Source organism: Somniosus microcephalus, chromosome 4 (assembly GCF_052327205.1).
Source record: "Somniosus microcephalus isolate GS21.2 chromosome 4, FLI_Smic_1.0, whole genome shotgun sequence".
In the NCBI taxonomy this organism is placed as follows: Eukaryota; Metazoa; Chordata; class Chondrichthyes; order Squaliformes; family Somniosidae; genus Somniosus; species Somniosus microcephalus.
This window is the reverse complement of record NC_140990.1, coordinates 135,297,438-135,324,099: the sequence shown is the minus strand read 5'-3', so window position 1 is coordinate 135,324,099 and position 26,662 is coordinate 135,297,438. Positions and strand designations below refer to the sequence as shown.

The window sequence follows — 26,662 nt, the reverse complement described above, 5'->3', positions numbered from 1 at the left end:
TTGAGCACTTTATTTCCCCTTTCTAATGTTACATCCTGGTGCCCATCCCCCTGCCAACTTAGTTTAAACCCTCCCCAACTAGCAAACCTCCACGCGAGGATATTGGTACCGGCTCTGTTGAGGTGCAACCCGTCCGGCCTGTACAGGTCCCACCTCCCCCAGAACCGGCCCCAATTCCCCAGGAATCTGAAGCCCTCCCTCCTGCACCATCTCTCCAGCCACACATTCATCTGCTCTATCCTTCTATTTCTATACTCACTCGCACGTGGAATCCCCTCCCACTATCGCTTTCCATGTCTTCCTCCTCCACCCCTGTGCAGCTGAGCCACCCGTGGTGCCATGGACTTGGCTCTGGCTGTACTCCCCAGAGGAACCATCACCCTCACCAGTACTCAGCACAGAATACTGGTTGGAGAGCGAGATAGAAACATAGAAGATAGGAGCAGGAGTAGGCCATTCGGCCCTTCGAGCCTGCTCCGCCATTCAATGAGATCATGGCTGATCATCCAAATTCAGTACCCTTCTCCCCATATCCCTTAATCCCTTTAGCCTTAAGAAATATATCCAACTCCTTCTTGAATATAGTTAATGAACTGGCCTCCACTGCCCTCTTTGGCAGAGAATTCCACAGGTTCACCAGAGATGCACTCCGGGGACTCCTGCACTACCTGCCTGGTCCTCCTCTTCTGTCTGGCAGTCACCCATTCCCTCTCTGCCTGTGCACTCATTAGCCACGGGGTGACCACCTCCTGAAACGTGCTATCCACGTAGCTCTAAGCCTCTCATCACACTCCTGACTTGTGCCTTGTAATGGTGGAAAGGCACAGGATGTGCATCCACTGGACTGAGTGGCCCTGCCGTGCCTTTAATGATTCAACTATTAACTACTTTTTTAAAGTAATTTAACAGAAATAAACTCGACTTAAAAACAATCCCTCCCCAATCTGCCCCTTCCCTGTGCTGAGGTCACTTACCTCGCTCCCTGACACTGGCGCTCCCTCTGGGCTCGTGGGCCTGTCTTTATCTGCGGCCGCTCCTCTCGCTGTCCCACAGCTCTGCTCTCGTGTCTATTAACTTGGGTTCTGTGGCTCCACTCCTCCTTTTCACTCAGACGTCTCCACCACCTTCTTCCTCTCCACCAATTCCTGCCCCCACTCTGCTTGTGAATCACTGCGTTTGCGAATCTCCCAGCTCTGTCTCCAAGCTCTGTGCTCAAGCTCAGTATTTGAAACAATGATCTCGATGCAGGAAATAGTGCTCGGTGTGTTAGTTCCAGGAGATTAAATCAAGGACACCATCACAATCAGCAAAGACAATGACAAAGATCAGAACATTCCAAAGGCTGTCACATGCAGGACCTGTGGAGGAGTTGGACTAACCACATCCAAGAAGTGTTAAACCATGCACACAATAACTGATTTCAAATCTGAAGCAAGAGAGTTCTTTCAAGGGTTGGTTGAAAGGAATTTCAGATGAGTATAAAGTGAGACACTGTAGTTCAGTCTATGACACCCACAAGCCATGTCGTCAAACGGAACCAGCTTGGGGTTAGATGTGGTAGAAGGTGAACTTGGTGAGAAGTGAAATAATCAAGAGTAAGAAAAGCCCAAAAATGGAACAGTGGGTCGTCCTTGTATGTGTCTTCACACTGTTCCCTTTGGGGAACTGTATGAAGTGGTGGAAGGATTTCTGGCCACGTTAACGCACCTTCCGTGACAGTAACCATCTTCATACCAGCTATTAGGGTGGTTAGTCCTATGGCGGGAGGGTTTTACGGGCTCCCACAACCCATATGAGGGGTGGGCCACCCACACCATGGACGCAAGTATCCCGCTGGATGTCAACCCAGAATTTAGAGCTGGAGCTCCGCCTCCACTTGCTGGGACCGTCTGGAGCGGGGTTAGAAACCCTACACCTTCTGGCCCAGCGGCGGGGATGCTACCACTACGCCAAAGGCCCACTCCAACAGTGGGTAACAGAACATCAATAAGTCTCCTCTGATCATGGAGAAATCAAATATTCAGTACACTGTGTTTGAAACAAAGCTGCTTTATTCAATATTTATACAGAATATTAATCTCCAGCCCAGGTATAGGTGTTATTAAGATCAGCAAAAACACACTCTGACTGTGTACTAGAGGTGGAAGTAGTATCATATTAGATAGGAGCAGACTAAGAAAGACTGCAAAAAATTCAAAAATGGGTTTAGAATGCATTTACGTAAACGCTCAAAGTGTGGTGAATAAGGCTGGTGAGCTACAAGCACAATTAGCCATGTGGCAATGTGATGTTGTGGCAATAACGGAAACGTGGCTTAAAAACGGTGAGGACTGGACACTTAATATTCAAGGGTACAAGGTGTTCAGAAAGGATAAGGAAGGAAAAAAGGGAGGTGGGGTGTCAGTGCTGATTAAGGAAGACATTGTAGTGTTGGAAAGGGAGGATGTTCTTGAGGGGACAAGGACAGAATCCATTTGGTTAGAGTTGAGGAACAAAAAGGGTATGATCACACTATTGGGGGTGTTCTACAGGCCTCCAAATAGTGAGAGGGAGGTAGAGGAGCAAATCTGCAGGGAAATCGCAGAGATATGCAAGAGCTATAGAGTGGTGATATTGGGGGACTTTAATTACCCAAATATCGATTGGGATAATGTCAGGGTAAAGGCAAAGGAGGGGGAGGAATTTCTGAAATGTGTTCAGGTGAATTTCCTTGAACAGTATTTTCTTGGCCCAACTAGGAAGGAGGCATCGCTGGATCTGGTGCTGGGGAATGAGGTGGGCCAGGTCGACCAAGTGTATGTGGGAGAACACTTGGGTACGAGTGATCATCGTATCATAAGATTTAAATTAGCAATGGAGAGGAGCAAGGAACAATCTAGAGTGGAACTTCTAAACTGGAATAGGGCTAACTTCAATGGGATGCAAAAGGATCTAGCCAGGGTAAAATGGAACCAAAGACTGACAGGAAAAACTGTAACAGAACAATGGGTGATCTTTAAGGAGATGTTCCAAGTACAATTTCAAAACGCACCTCATTATAAAATACATTTCCTGATTCAGTTACTTCTAGTCCATATAATCAATTTTAACTTCACAAACAAATTATGCCCAGACTTTGTGATTTTACAAAGAAGACAAAAGTAACAATTGCGTTTGGATGCGAGTCATTTATCCTCCCCTTCGAGCAATGTGTCTTGGAAAATAGGATTACACAGGATATACAGCACAGAAACACACCATTCGGCCCAACCAGTCCGGCATTTATGCTCCACTCGAGCCTCCTCCCGTCTTTCCTCATCTAACTCTATCAGCATAACCCTCTATTCCCTTCTCCCTCATATGCTTGTCTAGCCTCCCCTTAAATGTATCGATACTATTCGCTTCAACCACTCCCTGTGGTAGCGAGTTCCACATTCTCACCACTCTCTGGGTAACGAAGTTTCTCCTGAGTTCCCTATTTGATTTCTTGGTGACTATCTTATATTGATGGCCTCTAGTTATGATCTTCCCCACAAGTGGAAACACTCTCTCTGTATCTACTCTATCAAAACCTTTCACAATTTTAAAGACCTCTATTAGGTCACCACTCAGCCTTCTTTTTTCAAGAGAAAAGAGACCCAGCCTGTCCATCCTTTCCTGACAGGTATACCCTCTCATTTCTGGTATCATCCTTGTAAATCTTCTCTGCACCCTCTCCAGTGCCTCTATATCCTTTGTATAATATGGCGACCAGAATTGTACGCAGTGCTCCAAGTGTGGTCTAACCAAGGTTCGATACAAGTTTAGCATAACTTCACTACTTTTCCATTCTATAACAATTCAATTCTATAACAATCGATCCCAATAATTTAACCCAATAGGTTAAAGTCTTAAGTCCAATTTTTTCAGCACACTGCAACATTCGATGTCTGCAGATAACGGGAGATAAATTCTTAAAACTGCTGGATCTCTTGCTCTACCATCAACCTCTTATCAAACTGGAGCTGGCATTGCCTAATATGGTCGTCTCTGGCTACTGCACAGTCCAGAGACACAAGTCTGCATTTTCTTCAACACACATCAACAACATTAGAAGCAGTAAAAACACTGTGGCCTTCCTGGGGCAGCACAAACCACTAGTCTCCAGACTTTTCTTATCCCAACATCATATTTCTGATCGAAACATTCTGTGATGAAAATATCCAAGGCCAGTTGGTTGCAAGCACCAGCTGTTGCTCAGTGAAACCTCTCTCTCTCTCTAATGATACCAACCACATTTCCCCCGATATCGAATGAACTAAACATGAACACCTTTCAGAAGCTGAATTAACCGAGGTCCATATGCCAACACCCCTCTCATCTTCCATTCACTTCAATTGAAAGGAAACCGACAGATTGGGCCAGTCAGGATTTGAAAGGTATTTACAACAGATTCTAGATGTTCTTAGAGTTGGGATCTTTCTCTATTCTGTCCACACGAGGAGTTGGATAACAGACTTTCTCCTGTGAATATAGAGCTGGGGTATTGGGCCGTGATGTGCTCACTTGTTCATCTTGTTGACTCTAAACCTTTGCCAATTATTTGATGTGATCTGTTTACTTGTACGTATTGTTTTAAATACACTTGTTGAGTGGATTCAAATTTAAATTGAAAGCAGGTTTGCAGGCGTGATGCTCCATTCACACATCGAATGTGAGAGAGATGCTGTCCCTCTCCTCCCCTGAATGTGCTGAATCTGGCTGGGTTCAGTTCCACACTCACTGGTTCCCCTCCCTCTCCTCCCCTGAAGGTGCTGACTCTGGCTGGGTTCAGTCCTACACTCACTGGTTCCCCTTCTCTCCTTGATGAAGGGAATGCAATGGATGTTGTCCATATGGATATTAGGAAGTCTTTTGACAAAGTACCACATAGAAGGCTGGTTAACAAAATTGAAGCTCATGGAATAGGTGGGTCAGTGGCAGCTTGGTAAGGAATTGGCTTAAGGACATAAAACAGCGAATTGTGGTAAATGTCAGTTTTTCAGACTGGAGGATGTAGACAGTGGTGTTCCCCAATGGTCAGTACTATATATAAATGACCTGGATATTGGAATACAAAGTAGAATTTCTAAATTTGCCAATGACACCAAACATGGGGGGGTCTGGCAAACAGTGAGGATGATACCAATCGACTGCAACACGACATAGAAAGGCTAGCAGAATGGGCAGACAAGTGGCAGATGGAATTTAATACAGAGAAGTGCGAGGTGATGCATTTTGGCAGCAGGAACAGGGAGAGGCAACATACACTTAATGGCACAGTTTTAAAGAGTGTGCAGGGACAGAGGGACCTGGGAGTTAATGTGCATAGGTCCCTGAAGGTGGCGGGACATATTGAGAGAGTGGTTAACAAAGCATATGGGATCTTGGGTTTCATAAATAGAGGTATTGAGTACAAAAGTAAAGAAGTTATGCTGAACCTTTACCTTCATAAAGTGCTGGTTAGGCTACAACTGGAGTATTGTGTTAAGTTCTGGTCACCACACTTTAGGAAGTATGTGAAGGCCCTTGAGAGGGTGCAGAGGAGATTTACCAGAATGGTTCCGGGGATGGGGAATCTTAGCTACAAGGACAGGTTGGAGAAGCTGGAATTGTTTTCACTGGAGCAAAGGAAGTTGAGGGATATTGGGAAGGCATTTGATCCTGAAGCCCCATCCACTAATGGGTCCTCTACAAAAATGGCCACGCGCGCGCTCTACCGCTTGATGAAGCAAGTTCGCGACCCACAAATCTACAGCTTTTCTTTATAAAGATGGCCACCGTCAGCCTGGGCCTATTACTGGGCAAAAGCCCCGGAGTTGCAAACGCGGAACCTGTAAATTCTCATTCAGGACTTGTGGCCTACAGCAGGTGTTTATGAAGCTTGCCCACCGAGTGCGTTACCTCCCTGCACCCCGCTGATTCATTATCGGTGCAAAAGTCACGTCTCCTGCCTTTGTCCGCTTCCAGGACCCGCACAGCTCGGCTCATAGTGACACTGCGCATGCTCTGAATACAGGCGGGCACTGCGCCTGCACACTGGGCTCCTCCAGTGTGAATAATGCACATTCTCCCCTGCGGGGAGTTAATGTGCCTAGGTCCCTGAAGGTGGCAGGACAATTTGAGAGAGTGGTTAACAAAGCCCCACCATTGAAAGCCCCAATTAGTGAATGGAGAATGAGTCTCTGTGATCCCATTGCGAGAAAATTCATCAATAATTCACACAGAAACCCAAGTGCATGGGCACTCTGCCATGGTTCAGTCCTGGATGTGAGTAATAACAGAATCCAAACCCCTGCAGTCACATGTGAACTCACTGGAGTCTCAGCAGGTGGGGTGAATTTCTTCCCACACACAGGATATTGAAACAGCCTCTCTCCAGTATCAATGCGCTGATCATGCATCAGCTGCTTTGAACTTTGAAAGCTTTTCTCACAGTCATAGTATTTAAAGCAACTGTTCTCAATGTGGACTCTGGAATGTCAACAGTTGCAACAATGGAGTGAATCCCTTCCCACATGTGAAGTATCTAAACGGTCTCTCTCTGTGTGACTGTGCTGGTGTGTCAGTAAATGGGATGGTCGATTGAATCACTTTCCACATACAGAGCAGTGAATGGATTCTCCCCCTTATGAACGTGTTAGTGTGGGAATCGATGAGATAAGCGAGTGACTAAAGATGCTGAAGAGAAAAGACAAGGAAGCAGTGCAGGAAAGTGATAGGGGTAAGGGTAACCAAATTGTGTCAGGTAGAGATAGAGCATTAAGGAGTTATTTTACAACTTCCAAAAAATATATATTCCACTGAGAAGAAAAGGGTGTAAAAGAAAAGACAGCCATCCGTGGCTAAGTAAAGAAATTAAGGATAGTATTCGACTAAAAACAAGGGTATATAAGCTCGCCAAATCTAGTGGGAGGATAGAGGATTGGGAAAACTTTAAAAGACAGCAAAAAATAACAAAAAGATTGATTAAGAAAGGGAAGATAGATTATGAAAGTAAATCAGCAAAAAATATAAAAACAGATATTAAGAGTTTTTATAGTTATATAAAAAGAAAAAGGGTGGTTAAAGTAAATGTTGGTCCCTTAGAGGATGAGACCAGGAAATTAATGGTGGGAAATATGGAGATGGCAAAAACACTGAATGAATATTTTATATCAGTCTTTACAGTAGAAGACACTAAGAATATCCCAACACTGGACAAACAGGGGGCTAAAGGGGGGGAGGAGCTAAACACGATCAAAATCACTAAGGAAGTGGTACTCGGTAAAATAATGGGAAACAAGGTGGATAAATCACCTGGACCTGATGGCTTACATCCTAGGGTCTTGAGGGAAGTGGCGGTAGGGATTGTAGATGCATTGGTAATAATTTTCCAAAACTCCCTGGACTCGGCAAAGGTCCCGGCAGACTGGAAAACTGCTAATGTAACACCCTTATTTAAAAAGGGCAGTAGACAGAAGGCTGGAAACTATAGACCGGTTAGCCTAACATCTGTGGTAGGTAAAATTTTGGAGTCCATTATTAAGGAGACAGTAACAGGACATTTGGATAATCATAATTTAATAGGACAAAGTCAGCATGGTTTATGAAGGGGAAGTCATGTTTGACAAATTTGCTGGAGTTCTTTGAGGAAGTAACATATAGGGTGGATAAAGGGGAACCAGTGGACGTATTGTATTTAGACTTCCAAAAGGCATTTGACAAGGTGCCACACAAAAGATTATTGCTTTAAGATAAAAAATCACGGAATAGGGGGTAATATTCTGGCATGGATAGAGGATTGGCTATCTAACAGAAGGCAGAGAGTTGGGATAAATGGTTCATTCACAGACTGGCAATCAGTAACTAGTGGTGTTCCGCAGGGGTCAGTGCTGGGTCCCCAACTCTTTACAATCTATATTAACAATTTGGAGGAAGGGACCGAGTGTAACAATTCAAAGTTTGCAGATGATACTAAGATGGGAGGGAAAGTAGTGAGTGAGGAGGACAAAAAAACCTGCAAGGGGACATAGACAGGCTAAGCAAGTGGGCAGAGATTTGGCAGATGGAATACAATACTGGACAGTGTGAGGTTATGCACTTTGGCAGGAAAAATCGTAGAGCAAGTTATTATCTTAATGGCAAGAAACTGGAAAGTACTGAAGTACAAAGGGATCTGGGGGTCCTGGTGCACGAAACTCAAAAGGTTAGTATGCAGGTGCAGCAAGTGATTAAGAAGGCCAATGGAATGTTGGCTTTCATTGCTAGGGGGATAGAATATAAAAATAGGGAGGTATTGCTTCAGTTGTACAAGGTATTGGTGAGACCGCACCTGGAATACTGCGTACAGTTTTGGTGTCCATAATTAAGAAAGGACATACTTGCTCTCGAGTCAGTACGAAGAAGGTTCACTCGGTTAATCCCGGGGATGAGGGGATGGACATATGAGGAGAGGTTGAGTAGATTGGGACTCTGCTCATTGGAGTTCAGAAGAATGAGAGGCGATCTTATTGAAACATATAAGATTGTGAAGGGGTTGGATTGGGTGGATGCGGGGAGGATGTTCCCGATGATGGGTGAAACTAGAACTAGGGGGCATAGTCTTAGAATAAGGGGCTGCTCTTTCAAAACTGAGATGAGGAGGAACTACTTCACTCAGAGGGTGGTAGGTCCATGGAATATGCTGCCCCAAAAAGCTGTAGAAGCTACATCATTACATCAATTTAAAACAGAAATAGACAGTTTCCTAGAAGTAAAGGGAATTAAGGGTTACGGGGAGCGGGCAGTAATTTGGACATGAGTCTAGGTTCAGATTGGTCATGGCCCTGTGGGTAGCGGAGCGGGCCCAGGGGCCATGTAGCCTGATCCTGCTCTTATTTCGTGTGTCTAATTCTGTTAGATTCAGGAGATGGTTCTGTGATAGAGGATTGGCGGTTAGGATCAGATCAGCCATGATCTTATTGAATGGCGGAGCAGGCTTGAGAGGCTGATTGGCCTACTCCTGCTCTTATTTCTTATGTTCTTATGTTCTTATGTACAAACAAATAGGGGCCAGGTAAGAAAACATGCTAATAAGATAAATAGGGCCATCGTACAAAAAAATGTTAAGATGTCTAAAAATGTTAAAAAGGCAAATCTGAAGGCAGTGTATCTGAATGCACGACGCATCCAAGGACTTTCGATATTTAGGAAGGACAGGCGAAAAGGAAAAGGAGGTGGGGTGGCATTGTTAGTAAAGGATGAAATCAGAGCAATAGTGAGAAAGGATATTGGCTCAGAATATAAAGATGTAGAATCAGTCTGGGTGGAGCTGAGAAGCACCAAGGGGCAGAAAACATTGGTGGGAGTTGTCTATAGGCCTCCAAACCATAGTGGTAATGTAGGGGATGGCATAAAACAGGAAATTAGAGATGCATGTAACAAGGGTACTACGGTAATCATGGGTGACTTTAATCTACATAGACTGACCAAACCAAATTAGCAATAATACTGTGGAGGATGAATTCCTGGAGTGTGTACGAGATGTGTTTTTAGACCAGTACGTTGAGAAGCCAACTAGGGAACAGGCAATCCTAGTTTGGGTATTGTGGAATGTGAAGGAGCTAATTAATAATCTTGTTGTGTGGGGCCCTTTAGGGAAGAGTGACCATAACATGATAGAATTCTTCATTAAGATGGAAAGTGAAGAAGTCCAATCCGAAACTAGGGTCCTAAAGCTAAACAAAGGAAACTACGAAGGTATGAAGAGTGAGTTGGCTATGATAGATTGGGGAGCTTCATTAAAAGGCATGACGGTGGATAGGCAATGGCTAACATTTAAGGAACGAATGCATGAATTGCAACAGTTATACACAAAATCACAAAAGGAAAAGTGGTCCAACCATGGCTAACAAAAGAAATTAAGGATAGTATTAAATCCAAAGAGGAGTCATATAAAGTTGCCAGAAAAAGTAGCAAGCCTGAGAATTTGGGATAGTTTAGAGTTCAGCAAAAAAAGACCAAGAGATTGATTGAGAGGGGAAAAATAATGCATGAGAGTAAACTTGCAAGGAACATAAAAGTAGACAGTAAAAGCTTCTACAAGTATGTAAAAAGAGAAAGATTAGTGAAGACAAATGTAGGTCCCTTACAGTCAGAAACTGGAGAATTTATAATGGGGAACAAGGAAATGGCAGAGCAATTAAACAAATACTTTCGTTCTGTCTTCACAGAAGAGGACACAAATAACTTCCCAGAAATGCTGGGGAACCAAGGGTCTAGTGAGAAGGAGGAATTAAAGGAAATTAGTATTAGTAAAAAAATAGTGCTGGAGAAATTAAAGGGACTGAAAGCTGATAAATCCCCAGGGCCTGATAATCTGCATCCCAGAGTACTAAAAGAGGTAGCCATGGAAATAGTGGATACATTGGTTGTCCTCTTCCAAAATTCCATAGATTATGGAACAGTTCCTGCAGATTGGAGGGTGGCAAATGTAACCCCACTATTTAATAAAGGAGGGAGAGAGAAAACAGGGAATTACAGGCCGGTTAGCCTAACATCAGTAGTAGGGAAATGCTAGAGTCTATTATAAAGGATGTGATAACAGGACACTTAGAAAATATCAACGGGATTAGACAAAGTCAACATGGATTTATGAAAGGGAAATCGTGTTTGACAAACCTACTGGAGTTTTTTGAGGATGTAACTGGTAGAATAGATAAGGCAGAACCGGTGGATGTGGTGTATTTGGATTTTCAGAAGGCCTTTGATAAAGTCCCACATAAGAGGTTAGTGTGCAAAACGAAAGCACATGGGATTGGGGGTAATATACGGGCATGGATTGAAAATTGGTTAACAGATAGGAAACAGAGAGTAGGAATAAATGGGTCTTTTTTGGGGTGGCAGGCGGTGACTAGTGGGGTACCGCAAGGATCAGTGCTTGGGCCCCAGCTATTCAAAATATATATCAATGATTTGGATGAGGGAACCAAATGTAATATTTCCAAGTTTGCTGACAACATGAAACTAGGTGGGATTGTGAGTTGTGAGGAGGATGCAAAGAGGCTTCAAGGCGATTTAGACAAGTTGAGTGAGTGGGCAAATACAAGGCAGATGCAGTATAACGTGGATAAATGCCGATGTACAAAGGGACCTGGGTGTCCTTGCACACCAGTCACTGAGAGCAAACATGCAGGTGCAGCAAGCAGTTAAGAAGGCAAATGGTATGTTGGCCTTCATTGCAAGAGGATTTGAGTACAGCAGCAAGGATGTCTTACCACAGTTATACAGGGCCTTGCTGAGACCACACCTGGAGCACTGTGTGCAGGTTTGGTCTTGTTACCTAAGAAATAATATATTTGCCATAGAGGGAGTGCAGCGAAGGTACACCAGACTGATTCCTGGGATGGCAGGACTGTCTTATGAGGAGAGATTGGGTTGACTAGGCCTGTATTCATTCGAGTTTAGAAGAATGAGAGGGGATCTCATTGAAACATATAAAATTCTGACAGGGCGAGACAGACTGGATGCAGGTAGGGTGTTTCTCCTGGCTGGGGGGTCTAGAACGAGGGGTCACGGTCTCAGGATACAGGGTAGGACATTTAGGACTGAGATGAGGAGAAATTTCTTCACTCAGAGGATGGTGGACCTGTGGAATTCTCTACCACAGAAGGCTGTGGAGGCCAAGTCACTGAATATATTTAAGAAGGAGATAGATAGATTTCTAGACACAAAAGGCATCAAGGGGTATGGGGAGAGAGCAGGAATATGGTATTGAGATAAAGGATCAGCCACGATCATATTGAATGGCAGAGCAGGCGCGAAGGGCTGAATGGCCTACCCCTGCTCCTATTTTTCTATGTTTCTATATTTCCACACTCAGCTGGTGAACGGCCTCTCCCTGGTGTGACTGTATCCATGAGTTTGCACCTCAGACGGGCAACTGAATCTGTTCCCACATTCCCCACATTTACACCATTGTTTCAGGTGGGCGCACGAGCCTCACAGACTAGACGATTTGTTAAAAGTGGATCCAGGCAGAGAACACTTGTCCTGTTTCTCCCTGCTGTGATTGGTGTTTTTTCCTTCTATATCCAAAGTCCAATGATATTCAGGTCCTGATAAATCCAGTGAATCTGTCAGATCTTGATGCAATATTTGGATTCAGTTTCCATCTACAGATCCTCCCCTTCTAATACCCTCATATGGTGTTTACAACAGGATAGAACTTCAGAACAAACAAATCTAGTTTCTATACAACATCCTTTTCCCTCCTGTCCCTCCTAAGCTGTAAATTCCCCTTTCTACACACTCTCCCTTCATCCTTACTGTCTAAAAACAACATTCATTACATCATCTGGGATTTTGTGTCTCCCCTTCTCTCCAGAAGGAACTGAATCTGGCTGGGTGCAATTAGTTAACCTCTACATTTTGGTAGGAAGAACGAGGAGAGGCAATATAAACTAAAGGCTACAATTCTATAGGGGGTGCCTGAACAGAGAGACCTGGGGGTAATTGTGCACAAATCATTGAAGGTGGCAGGGCAGGTTGAGAAAGCGGTTAAAATGCTTACGGAATCCTGGGCTTCATAAATAGAGGCATAGAATACAAATGCAAGTAAGTTATGATGAACTTTTATAAAACACTGGTCCGACCTCTCTCGAGTTTAGAAGAATGAGAAGTGATCTCATTGAAACATACAAGATTCTGAAGGGGATTGACAGGGTAGATGCTGAGAGGTTGTTTCCCCTGGCTGGAGTGTCTAGAACTAGGGGGCATAGTCTCAGGATAAGGGGTCGGCCATTTAATACTGAGATGAGGAGGAATTTCTTCACTCAGAGGGTTGTGAATCTTTGGAATGTGGCTGTGAATGCTGAGTCTTTGAGTATATTCAAGGCTGAGATAGATAGATTTTTGGACTCTAGGGGAATCAAGGGATATGGAGATCGGGCGGGAAAGTGGAGTTGATGTCGATGATCAGCCATGATTTTATTGAATGGTGGAGCAGGCTCGAAGGGCCATATGACCTACTCCTGCTCTTATTTCTTATGTTCTTATGACCTCAACTGGAGCATTGTGTCCAATTCTGGGCACCACACTTTAGGAAGGATATGAAGGCATTCGAGATAGTGCGGAAAAGATTTGTTCCAGAAAAAATGGTTCGAGGGACGAGAGACTTCAGTTACATGGATAGACTAGAGAAGCTGGGGTTGTTCTCCTTGGAGCAGAGAAGGTTGCGAGGAGATCTTATAGAGCTCAACATCATGAGGGGTCTAGACAGAGTAGATAGAGAGAAGCTGTTCCCATTGGCGGAAGGGTCGAGAACCAGAGGACGCAGATTTAAGGTGATTGGCAGACGAGCCAAAGGTGACACGAGGAAAAACTCTTTTATGCAGCGAGTGGTTAGTGTAACGTATGTACCTTTAAGGGAGAGAACTACTTTTTACAGCTCCTGTATACTGTAGTACCGGCAGTGACCACACCTGTATATTAACCCTGAGTAGTGATCTGTATAGTTACTTCTAGAGTAACCCTCATTCAGTAAACACCTGTTGTATCGATTCTCCTGCAGTCTGTGTCTTATTATACACAGACACAACATTGGCGACGAGCAGATTCGAACCTACCTGCAACTCTGCATCACCTCCCAGGGATTCGCTTCTGGAGAACAGTGGAAGGAGGTCGAGTCCAGAAGCACGGGCGTCGACCACAGGCAACCGCCCAGTCATCCAGCGGAGATTTGAGCATCGCAGGGGAGGCTGTCGAGAGCCAGGCTTGGCTTTCCAGTCATGGTGGTCCAGCAAAACGGGCTGGCAACAGGTACTGCGCAGACCCTTCCCGGACAGCGGCGGCTGGAGCTGACCGAGCGGCACAGAAAAAGGCCGAGCAGCGTCGACGGGGGAGAGAGAGAGGGCAGAGCGCACAGGGCACAGCCGGTGTTCAGGACCAAGCGGCATCAATGGGGAGAGAGACGAGAGAGAGCAGAGCGCAGCTGGTGTTCAAGGGCCGAGCAGCGTCAACGGGGAAGAGAGACGAGAGAGAGCAGAGCACAGCTGGTGTTCAAGGGCCGAGCAGCATCAACGGGGGAGAGAGGTGCGCAGGAAAATGCGAGGCGCTGCCATTGCCACGAGGACCGCAGAGAGCAGCATTGGCAGCAGCGCAGGAGCAGCGCACGAAATCCACAGGGTGTTGCCATTTGCCACGAGGACCGCCGAGAGCGGCATTGGCAGCAGCGTGGGAGACGCCATTTTAAGTCGCAGCGGGAAGAAAGGAAAGCACGGGAGACGCCATTTTAAGCCGCAGCGGGGAAGAAAGGAAAGCATGGGAGACGTCATTTTAAGCCAGTCTAACCACACCTAAAAATGCCGAAGAGTGGCAGTATCACAGCGTTCGACAATGAAGTCGAAGATTGGACGACATATGTCGAACGCATAGAAGTATACTGCAAGGCGAATGAAGTGCCAGATGACAAGAAAGCGCTGGTATCATTGAATTCAATGGGTGCAAAAACGTATGGCTTACTACGAAACCGAGTAACCCCAGAGAAGCCAGTAGAAAAGGATTTTGAAAACATAGTGTCAATCCTACAGGACCACTTAAACCCCACACGGCTGCTGATAGCAGAAAGATTTAAGTTTCACAAAAGGAACCAGCATAAAGATGAAAGTAATGCTGAGTATTTAACGGAACTGCGCAAGCTATCGAAACACTGCCAGTTTGGAACGGGACTAGCAGATATTTTAAGGGACAAGTTTGTGTGTGGGCTTCAAAGTGAAGGAACCCAGAAACGGCTTCTATCAGAAAAGGATCTTACGCTGGACAAGGCTTTCAGCATTGCAGTATCACATGAAGCAGCAGCACGGGGCGCTGCAGAGATACAACGGAGACCACAAGAATATGGCACAAATGAAATGTCATACAGAACAGTGAAGTGCTATCGCTGCGGCAGAACAACACATGACCATAATGATTGCTGGTTCAAGGACAAAGTGTGTAGGCAGTGTGGAAAAGTAGGACACATAGCAAGAGTCTGCAGGTCGGGAAAGAAAACCAGCAGCAAGAAATCTCCACAGGAGAAGTACAAGAAGGTATATAAGGTGACCGAGAGTAGTTCAGACGAACAGAAAAGTGATACAGACTATGGAAGCAAGGAGTTGGGTTGTCTGAAACTACATAATGTGATCAAAACAGAGGATCACCAAACTATCTGGGTCACACTCAAGATAGCAGGAGTCCAAGTGAAAATGGAATTGGACACAGGATCAGCCCTAACAGTCATAAACCGAAGGGACTACAAGTGGCTATTCTCACATATAACCTTGAGAGATACAAAGATTGTCTTGAAGACGTACACGGGGCAAAAAGTCTACCCCAAAGGAAAAATAAGGGTGAACGTGATATATAACGGCAACGAAACACCAAAAATGGACCTATATGTATTGCCAGATGGAGGACCACCACGTCTAGGACGTGAATGGATCCGGAAGATACAGCTAGATTGGCATTCCATACAAGCACTGACTGTAGATGCCAAAAAGGATGACGACGTCACACCTGGACGACTGTCAAAAATGCTAACTGATGCACAAGAAGTGTTCCAGCAGGGACTCGGAACACTAAAAGGCATAACAGCGACGATCAAAATAGAGGAAAATGCAAGCCCAAAGTTTTTTAGGCCAGTACCTTATGCGATCCGCCCAGCCGTCGAAGCAGAGCTGGAAGGTTTGGAACGTTCAGGAGTACTGTCCAAAGTGGACTGGAGCGAGTGGGCTACACCCATCGTTCCTGTAATGAAGAGGTCGTTGAGTAATACGCCTGGGGAACCAAAGAAGGTTTGCATCTCTGGGGACTTTAATGTGACAGTGAACCCAATCCTTCACACTGTACAATACCTGCTTCCGCGGATTGAAGATATTTTCACCTCGCTATCTGGAGGGAAACGCTTCACTAAGATTGATCTGGCCCAGGTGTACCACAAATGGAGGTAGAAGAAGCCTCGAAACAGTACCTCACGATCAACACTCATAAAGGTCTCTACCAATACAACCAGCTGGTGTTCGGGGTAGCATCAGCTCCGGCTATTTGGCAAAGGGCAATGGAACAAGTCCTGCAAGGGATTCCAGGGACCCAGTGTTATTTGGACGACATCCTGGTCACGGGCGAAAATGACAGTGATCACCTCGCCAACCTGACCCACTAGATTGAAGGAATATCGGCTCCGAGCTAATTGCCACAAATGCGAGTTTCTCCAGAAGCAGATCTCGTATTGTGGCCACGTTATTGATAAAGAGGGGTTACATAAGTCCCCTGAAAAGATTGAGGCAGTCGTCAAGGCTCCAGCACCGGAAAATGTGTCGCAACTGAGGTCGTCCCTCGGGCTGGTGAACTGCTACCATAAGTTCTTGCCGAATTTGTCTACCGTACTACACCCACTGAACACCCTACTGCAAACGGGGGTACCATGGAAGTGGAGTGATGAATGTAGACGAGCTTTCCAGAAGAGCAAAGCATTGATCACATCAAAAGAGGTGTTGGCTCATTTCAACCCAGCAGTACCAATTCGGTTGGCGTGTGATGCATCATGCTATGGCATTGGAGCGGTGCTGTCGCACAAATTCCCGGACAGCTCGGAGAGGCCAGTAGCCTTTGCGTCTCGGTCACTAACATCAGCCGAGCATAACTATGCCCAGATTGACAGGGAGGCCCTCAGCCTAGTGTGGGGAGTGAAAAAGTTCAATCACTATCTGCACGGGCAGAAGTTCACCTTGCTGACTGACCACCAACCACTTGTCTCCATCTTTAATCCAAAGAAGGGCGTTCCGGTGATGACTGCGCAACGGCTACAAAGATGGTCCCTTTTTCTAGGGGCGCACCAATATGAAATTGAGTATAAGGGCACGAAACAGCATGGAAACGCTGATGGGCTATCACGCCTGCCACTGCCTATGGCGGAGGAAGCACCAGCAGTGGATCCTGTCGAAATATTTCATTCGACTATAATTGAATGCTTGCCAGTAACTAATGCTGGTATAGAGAAGGAGACCCAAAATGACCCGACACTGTCTCGGGTATATGATTTGACGGTGAAGGGATGGCCAGCACATGGCGACTCACTGTTGCCAGCATTCTCATCCAGAAGAGAACAGCTGTCAGTATGCCAGGGGACCTTGATGTGTGGATCCCGAGTGGTAATTCCACCCAAGTTAAGGGAGAGAGTGCTCAATGAGCTTCACGAAGGCCATCTGGGAGGGGTGAAAATGAAAAGCCTTGCTAGGGCTTATGTGTGGTGGCCGGGGATCGATCAGCAAATCGAGGACCTGACAAAGAGCTGCTCAGGATGCCAGAAGGTCCAAAATGCACCACCACATGCCCCTTACACCCATGGGAGTGGCCCTCCTCTCCATGGCAACAGGTAAATATTGATTTTGCTGGTCCATTCATGGACTCAATGTTTTTATTAGCCATGGATGCGCACTCGAAATGGCCTGAGGTGATCAAAATGTCCTCCACCACCACGGAGAAAACTATTGCAGTCCTACGGACCATTTTTGCCAGGAACGGCTTGCCAGAGCAGATTTGCTCTGATAACGGACCACAGTTTGTGTCCGAAGAGTTTCAAAGATTTATGAAAAGGAATGGGGTAAGGTATTACACATCTGCCCCGTATCATCCAGCCACAAATGGATTGGCTGAGAGGTTCATACAAACCTTAAAAAAGCAGTAAAGGCCATGTGCGATGACGACATTCCACTGCAGCATAAGGTGGACAATTTCCTGTTAGCCTACAGAAATGCGACACATGCAGTCACCAACCAAGCCCCGGCCATTATGTTCTTTAACCGAAGTTTGAGATCTCGTCTGGATTTGCTCAGACCAAACGTACGAAGAGATGTTGAGAGTAAGCAATTCCAGCACATCAATGAGAAGCCAACAAGGAGCTTCAATGTACGGCAACCAGTCTTGGCCCGTGACTACCGAACAGAGAAATGGCAACCAGGAACGATATGCACACGGCAGGGGCCACTAATATACACAGTGGATGTTGGGGAGAACATTGTGAGACGCCATGCTGACCAGATCCTCTTGTCACAGGAACGAATCAACCCCATGTCTCGGCCATACGTACCTGGTGAGGAACCCGACGTACAGGTCGCATCTACCTCAGAAACAATAGCATTGGAAGCTGATGAATCAACTGACGACGGTGCTAGAATCGCCTCCGCACCAAGAGCGAGACACTCGGGAAAGGCATTATCCAGAAAGAATCAGGAAGCCTCCCCAAAGACTGAATTTATAAATAGACTATTTTCAGCTAATGTTGCATGTTAAAAGTGTTAATTGTAATTAGTTTGATATTTAATTGTTAAATGAGTGTTATGGTACTGTTAATCTAAAAGTGGAGGAATTGTAATGTATGTACCTTTAAGGGAGAGAACTACTTTTTACAGCTCCTGTATACTGTAGTACCGGCAGTGACCACACCTGTATATAACCCCAAGTAGTGATCTGTACAATTAGTTCTAGAGTAACCCTCATTCAGTAAACACCTGTTGCACCGTTTCTCCTGCAGTCTGTGTCTTATTATACACAGACACAACAGTTAGGATCTGGAATTCACTGCCTGAAAGGGTGGTGGAGTCAGACTCAACTGTGGCTTTCAAAAGGGAATTGGATAAGTACCTGAAGGAAAAATGTTGGCAGGGCTCCGAGCAATGGGCGGGGGCAGTGGGACTCGCTGAAGTGCTCTTGCAGAGAGCTGGCACGGGCTCGATGGGCCTCCTGCTGGGCTCTAATGAGTCTATGATTCGATGATTCTAGAGCCTCACCAGCAGCCGACTCAGTGAGTGTCAGCAGTGACAGCAGGCCAATCCTGCCCTCAATTGACATCCACACACTTCCCAGTTGATTACATTGGATCTTCATCAAGAGCAGGGGCAGTGGCTGATTCTCACTCTTAGTTAGCCCAGTGGTACTGAGGATAATTATAGCCCCTGAACTGCTGCCTTGTCAAACATCAACTAACAGCCCAGACCAAGGATTGAACTTGGTACCTTCCTAGTCAGTAGCGCAGCGTGTTTTAAAGTGGAAGGGGGAAGGTGAGAACAGAATATTTAGAAAGAAATATCATTGCACCTTTAAACAAAACCTTCATTACACTGCAAAATTCTGAAGACTTTCAACATTAAACAAGCAAGTCAAATGGTTCGTCAAAAGCAGTGAGACATTTTAGAAAGGCTCAAGTCACTGAAACAGACAGGTTTACAATCACTGCATAGTACAGAAGGGAGCGACTGTTAATGGGAGCTCTGTGAGTGATGTCCGCCGACACTCCAAGATAAACGGGTCTGTCCCTTTAACTATAAATAGACAGAGAAAGTGCGAAGTTATCCATTTTGGTACATTGTACTTTCAGCATGCGCAGTGTGAGTGGTGGAGACAGACTGAGGCGAAACAGGCGGCTCGGGAGGTGGGAGGAGATTGTGGGCATGGGGAGGAATTGGACCCGCAGCTGGGCCGGGAATCTACATCAGCACCTGGGGCAGGCCTCAGGCCCCGAGGAAGAGCCCACAGGCCCCGTGTTTGCCCAGCGGTGACAAGCCCGGGTGAGCGGGGCCACTGACTGCCATATTGGTCAGGGAGGATTGCGGCGCGTGCGCGGCCATCTTGGTAAAGGAACAAGGAGTGGGCGGGGCTTCAGTGTCCCAGTGACTAGGAGAGACAATCATTGACTCATTGATTTTACTCTCATAGAAACATAGAAGATAGAAACATAGAATATAGGAGCAGAAGTAGGCCATTCGGCCTCTCGAGCCTGCTCCGCCATTCAATGAGATCATGGCTGATCATCCAAACTCAGTACCTTGTCCCTGCCTTCTCCCCATATCCCTTGATCCCTTTAGCCTTAAGAAATATATCTAACTCCTTCTTGAATATATTTAATGAATTGGCCTCAACTGCCTTCTGTGGTAGAGAATTTCACAGGTTCACCACTCTCTGGGTGAAGAAATTCCTCCTCATGTCTGTCTTAAATGACTTACCCCTTACCTTCAGACTGTGACCCCTGGTTCTGGACTCCCCCGCCATCAGGAACATCCTTCCTGCATCTAGTCTGTCTAGTCCTGTTAGAATTTTATAAGTTTCAATGAGATCCCCTCTCATTCTTCTAAACTCCAACGAGTATAAGCCCAATCGACCCAATCTCTCCTCATACGTCATTCCTGCCATCCCAGGTATCAGTCTGGTGAATCTTCGCTGCACTCTCTCCATGGCAAGAACATCCTTCCTTAGATAAGGCGACCAAAACTGCATACAATACTCAAGGTGTGGTCTCACCAAGGCCCTGTACAACTGCAGCAAGACAACCTTGTTCCTGTATGCGAAGCCTCTCGCTTTGAAGGCCAGCATACCATTTGCCTTCTTAACCGCCTGCTGCACCTGCATGCTTACCTTCAGCGACTGGTGCACAAGGACACCCAGGTCTTGTTGCACTTTCCCTTCTCCCAATCTATTGCCATTCAGATAATAATCTACCTTCCTGTTTTTGCCAAAAAAGTGGATAACCTCGCATTTATCCACATTATACTGCATCTGCCCAATCACCCAAACTGTCGAAATCATACTGGAGTTTCTCGGCATCCTCCTCACAGCACACATGCCCACCCAGCTTTGTGTCATCTGCAAAATTGGAGATATTACATCTAGTTCCCTCATCGAGATCATTAATATATATTGTGAATAGCTGGGGTCCTAGCACCGATCCCTGTGGTACCCCACTAGTCACTGCCTGCCACTCGGAAACAGACACATTTTTTCCAACTCTTTGCTTCCTGTCTGCCAACCAGTTTTCTATCCAAGTCAGTACCTTGCCCCCAATCCCTTGTGCTTTAACTTTACATGCTAATCTCTTATGCGGGACCTTATTGAAAGCCTTCTGAAAGTCCAAATACACCACATCCACTGGTTCTTCCTTGTCTATTCTACAAGTTACATCCTAAAAAAATTCCAGTAGATTAGTCAAGCATGATTTACCTTTTGTAAATCCATGTTGACTTTGTCCGATCCTGTCACTGTTTTCCAAGTGCGCTGTTATTACATCTTTTTTAATGGACTCTTGTAGTGGCACTACCGAATGTCTCTTACCTGTTGTACATAATTGTCTTCAACGTTGTGTATATACTGTTTGCATGCACGGGGCGTTGCCCCTTTAAGGATGTGGGTAAACGTGACGGCCTCCGGCCCAGCTCGGCCTTCCGCTCCCGCGACGGCCGCCTGCCCAGTTTGGCCTCCTGCTCCCGCGACTTCGGCCACAGCAGCCAGCTGCAGTGCCGGGTGCCTCCCGCTCCCGCGACTTCGGCCGCAACAGCCAGCTGCTGTGCCGATGCCTCCCGCTCCCACGACTTCGGCTGCAATGGCCAGCTGCAGTGCCGGGTGCCGGGTAAATGCGATGACGCGGACAAACGCGGTGACGTCATGACGCATAGCACGTGACCGACCCTAGCGCGGGAGATTGCGATGACATCACGATGCATATCACGTGACCGCCCCAAGCGCGGGAAAATGCGATGACATCTTCACGCAATCCATGGGGCTGCCCAGGCAGTCCTCGTGGCATCCCTGCTAGGGAAAGACCTGTTCCACAGCTCTCCTGCATCTATCCACATTGTCTGCTGTATTTCATCTAATCCAACATTATAAGCCTGTTTGTTGTTCTTCCGAGTCGACCTCCGTTATTGGATAGGTATACGACAATACCTACATTGGTGACCCCGCCTCCGTGAACGGTTTTCACGGAAGAAGCGCACAGCCTGAACCTTGTCTTCACAGGAGACAACCGACATGCACAGCCAAATTCGTCCAACACCGACATTGGTGACCCCGTTTTTCGTGCACGTTTTTCACGAAAGCAGCGCAGCCGAACCCCGAGTTTTGTGAACAATTTTCACAATAGAAGCACACATGGAAGCTGAAGCCGTTTCGCTCAGCTACCGCAACACTGGGAGCAACAATCACCCTCATGCTTTGTACTGGTAGAAGCCCCGTTCGCCAAGAACATCGATGCGGTGCAGACCAACGAGGTCTCCGTACTCGACTCCTCTACCGCCACTCGGGTCGTCCGCCTCCTCGACATCCTTCAAGGAACAGCAAGTATAAACCCCTCACAGGCGGGTACAGCACGTTCGGGCCCACAAGATCGGAGCGCGCCCCCGTGGGGATACCAGGAGGACTCACCCCCGCAAACCACGAGGATGCACTCCTCGCGAGCCACGAGGACCCATCCCTCACGAACCATGAGGACCCATCCCTCGCGAACCACGAGGACCAATCCCTTGTGAACCATGAGGACCCATCCCTCACGAACCACGAGGACCCATCCCGCGCGAACCACGATGACTCATCCCCCGCCGACGCCGCACCAGCCCGTCAGCCTGCTGGTTTGTGTAAACTACCGTGCGCAGTTTGGCATGAAGGCAGGGCATTGCCGCCCTCCCGGCAGCTTTCCCCATGAATGAAACAACAATCGACACTCTGAACAATGAGGTACGTGTCTACGGGCATCCCATGGCCGTGACCGGCCACGCGGGATGATTGCTGTCCATCCCTGATCACTGATCAACGCAGCAAATGTTAACTCGCTTCTTTGTTACCGTAGTAACATTACGGCACGCACCGTTCCGTGCGTTCCCGACTGCCGATGAGTTCGCTCGCCTGCTCGGCAAGTTACCCGACAGACTAGACCCACGTTCATTTCCTCCTGGATCGCCCGTTACGGCGTTCCTGCAGATTTTGTTCGACAGGGGACTTCCTAACAACACCGACAGCGCCATGTTCCGCTTCTGCCAAACCTACCGGTCACTATGACGCAGCCAGCTGTCTCGCCCCGGTGCCCGTTTCGAACGATGGGCTGCAGAGGTCGCACGTCTCCATGGTCCTTCGCATGACAGATACGTTTTATTCGCCATGACGCGCGTAAGGATCCGCTCACGACCAGCATCTTTAGACCTCGCCCGCCAAGTCGAGACAGCACGACCGCCGAGACCACCGGACGCCATCGTCATTACGGCAGACCATGTGCGACCACTCGCCTGACCGCCAGCCGCCCAACAGCCTCCGCTTCGGCACTACAGGGTTCCTTCGAACAAGCTAGTAGGACCACTTCACCGTTTGACTTTGTCCGTTGAAGCGAATTCTGGGGGGGCGCATGTAGTGGCACTACCGAATGTCTCTTACCTGTTGAACATAATTCTCTTCAACATTGTGTATATACTGTTTGCATGCACGGGGCGTTGCCCCTTTAAGGATGTGGGTAAACGTGACGGCCGCCGGCCCAGCTCGGCCTTCCACTCCCGCGACGGCCGCTGTCCCAGTTCGGCCTCCCGCTCCCGCGACTTCGGCTGCATTGGCCAGCTGCAGTGCCGGTGCCTCCCGCTCCCGCGACTTCGGCCGCATCGGCCAGCTGCAGTGCCGGTGCCTCCCGCTCCCGCGACTTTGGCTGCAACGGCCAGCTGCAGTGCCGGTGCCTCCCGCTCCCGCGACTTTGGCTGCAACGGCCAGCTGCAGTGCCGGTGCCTCCCGCTCCCGCGACTTTGGCTGCAATGGCCAGCTGCAGTGCCGGTGCCTCCCGCTCCCGCGACTTCGGCCGCAATGGTCAGCTGCAGTGCCGGTGCCTCCCGCTCCCATGACTTCGGCCGCAATGGCCAGCTGCAGTGCCGGGTAAATGCGATGACGCGGACAAACGCGGTGACGTCACGACGCATAGCACGTGACCGCCCCAAGCGCGGGAAAATGTGATGATGTCATCACGCGGTCCACGGGGCTGCCCAGACAGTCCTCGTGGCGTCCCCGCTGGGGAAAGACCTGTTCCACAGCTCTCCTGCATCTATCCACATTGTCTGCTGTATTTCATCTAATCCAACATTAAAAACCTGTTTGTTGTTCTTCTGAGTCAACCTCCGTTATTGGATAGGTATACGACAATACCTAGACTCTAGCATTTTCCCCACTACCGGTGTCAGGCTTACCAGTCTATAATTCCTTTTTTCTCTCTACCACCTTTTTTGAATAGTGGGGTAACATTAGCTACCCACCAATCCATGGGAACTGTTCCAGAGTCTATAGAATTTTGGAAGATGACCAGCAATGCATCTAGTATTTCTAGGGCCACTTCCTTAAGTACCCTAGGATGTAGATTATCAGGCCCTGGGGATTTTTCGGCCTTCAAACCCATCAATTTCCCTGACACTATTTCGCTACAAATACTGATTTCATTCAGTTCCTCCCTCTCATTAGACCCAATGATCCCCGACATCTCTGGGAGGTTATTTGTGTCCTCCTTTGTGAAGATAGAACCAAAGTCTGCCATTTCTTTGTTCCCCGTTATAAATTCCCCTGATTCTGACGGCAAGGGACCTCTCTGCATACAGCGGGTATAGAATTGAACCCAGCCAGTGGAGAGGGAGGATAAAACTGGGAGTGGGGGAGGAAATGTTGGAGATAGTGCGATGGGTTTGTATTTCAGCACTGAGAGGAGGGAGAGTGTGTGGGACAGGGATTTACAGCTTTGGGGAACAAGAGAGGAAAGAATTGTCTGTTCTGAATTTTTGTCCTTTATTTATAGTGATGACTTTTGTAAACTCCTTTTACAGGGCATTAGAAGGGGAGGATTTGCAATCGGGAAACTCAAACCAGACATCACATCAAGATCTGACAGAGTCACTCGATTCATGAGGACCTGAATATCATTGGCCTTTGAATCTGGAAGGAGAAATGTTTGTCTGTTCTGTCTGTGGGAAAAGATTTCAAAAATCAGTGTAACTGGAAATGCACCGAGAAACACACATACCCGAGTGAGAGTGTTCCAGTGCACTGACTGTGGAAAGAGCTTTAACCAGTTACACAGCCTGAAAAAGCATCGCACCATTCACAGTGGGGAGAAACCATACACGTGTTCTGTGTGTGGACGAGGCTTCAACTGATCGTTCAACCTGGAGAGAGACAAGGACACCTGCACCACGGAGAAACCATGGAAATGTGGAAGCTGTGGGAAGGAATTCAATTACCTGTCTGAACTGGAAACTCATCAGCGCATTCACACTGGGGAGAGGCCGTTCACCTGCTCTGAGTGTGGGAAGGGATTTACTCAGTCATCCCACCTCACTGAACACCAACTTGTTCACTCTGATAAGAGACCTTTTAAATGTTCTGACTGTGGGAAGACCTATAAAAGCACAAAGAGTCTGCTGACACACCAACACACTCACACTGGGGTGAGGCCGTTCACCTGCTCTGAGTGTGGGAAGGGGTTCACTCTGTCATCTGACCTGCTGAGACACCAGCGAGTTCACACCGGGGAGAGACCGTTCACCTGCTCCGAGTGTGGGAATGGATTCACTCAGTCATCGCACCTGCTGACACACCAACGAGTTCACAAGTGACTGCAGAGGTTGGATTCTGCTGTTATTGCTGCTACTAATCACATCCCGGACTGAATCGTGTTCATTCTGACAGTTGGGGTTTGTTTCTGCTGATGTTAATAACCTCTATCTGGGCTGGAGTTTAACATTCTGGATAAATGTCAAACACTCAGTGAATCGAGTATTTGATGTCTCTGAGATAAGAGGAGACTAATTGATGTCCTGTTACCGACTGCTCCATTTCTGGGCCTTTTCTCCTTTCTAAGTCCAGATAATTTGAGTTCTCATACCTTCTGTTACTCTCAAGTCCCAACTCCCCAGACCTTCCAGAGTGCGTGTAATAGAAAATGACTGAACATTTGTCCCAGTGTAACTTTTGCTGTTATGAAATCAAAAAGACTTGAATTTCTATCCCACCTTTCACAACCTCAGGACGTCCCAAACACTTTACAGACAATGAAATACTTTTGAAGTGTAGTCACTGTTGGAATGTAGGAAACGCGGCTGCTAATCTGTGCACAGCAAGATCCCACGCACAGCATCAAGGTATTGAGCAGATAATCTATTTTCCTGATGTTGATTGAGGATGGAAGGGGATGTGTAAAGAGATGGTCTGTGTATGGAGATGTGAAACATGGAAACAGTGTCTGTGTGATAGTGACACAGCCTTGTGGTGACAGTCAGATCAATGCACAGATATCTCAGGTTTGAGCAGGGCCAGATCACGGATGCAGTAAACAAGTTCAGTATAACTCTCGCCAGTGTAGCTGCAGCTTGTTACAACAAACCTGGGGAGAAGAGAGCTCTGAACCAACTGTATTATCCCTGTCTCTGGACAGGTAACTATAATCTGTCTGTAATTTTACAATGCTGTTAATAAAGTCAGTAAAAGACAATCTGTTGTTGTGAGCTTGATTACCTGGTGTCTGAAACAACAAGACTCAATTTTTAGAGTCAACAAGATGAAAAAGTGAACACATCACGGCCCAATACTCCAGCTCTATATTCACAGGAGAATGTCTGCTATCTAACTCCTCGAGTGGATGGAATAGAGAAAATCCCAACTCGAAGAACATCTAGAATCTGTTGTAAATAACTTTCAAATCCTGACTGGTAAAAACTGTCGGTTTCATTTCAATCAGAAGGCAACAGAATGAAGAAAGATCCCAACTCTAAGAAACAATCAAATCATTTGTAAATATCTTTCAAATTCTGACAGGTTCCAAATATCAATGGCAGATGAAAGGGGGTTGGAGAGTAGGGGTGAAAGAGGAGTTGGGGTGAGGGGGCTGGAG

The 26,662-nt window shown here is 46.9% G+C and overlaps 1 pseudogene; it reads left to right on the top strand.

The window, feature by feature from the left end:
- The first annotated feature begins 24,701 nt into the window (after positions 1-24,701).
- Positions 24,702-26,234, top strand: LOC147119811 (uncharacterized; annotated as a pseudogene).
- Positions 26,235-26,662: the final 428 nt, after the last annotated feature.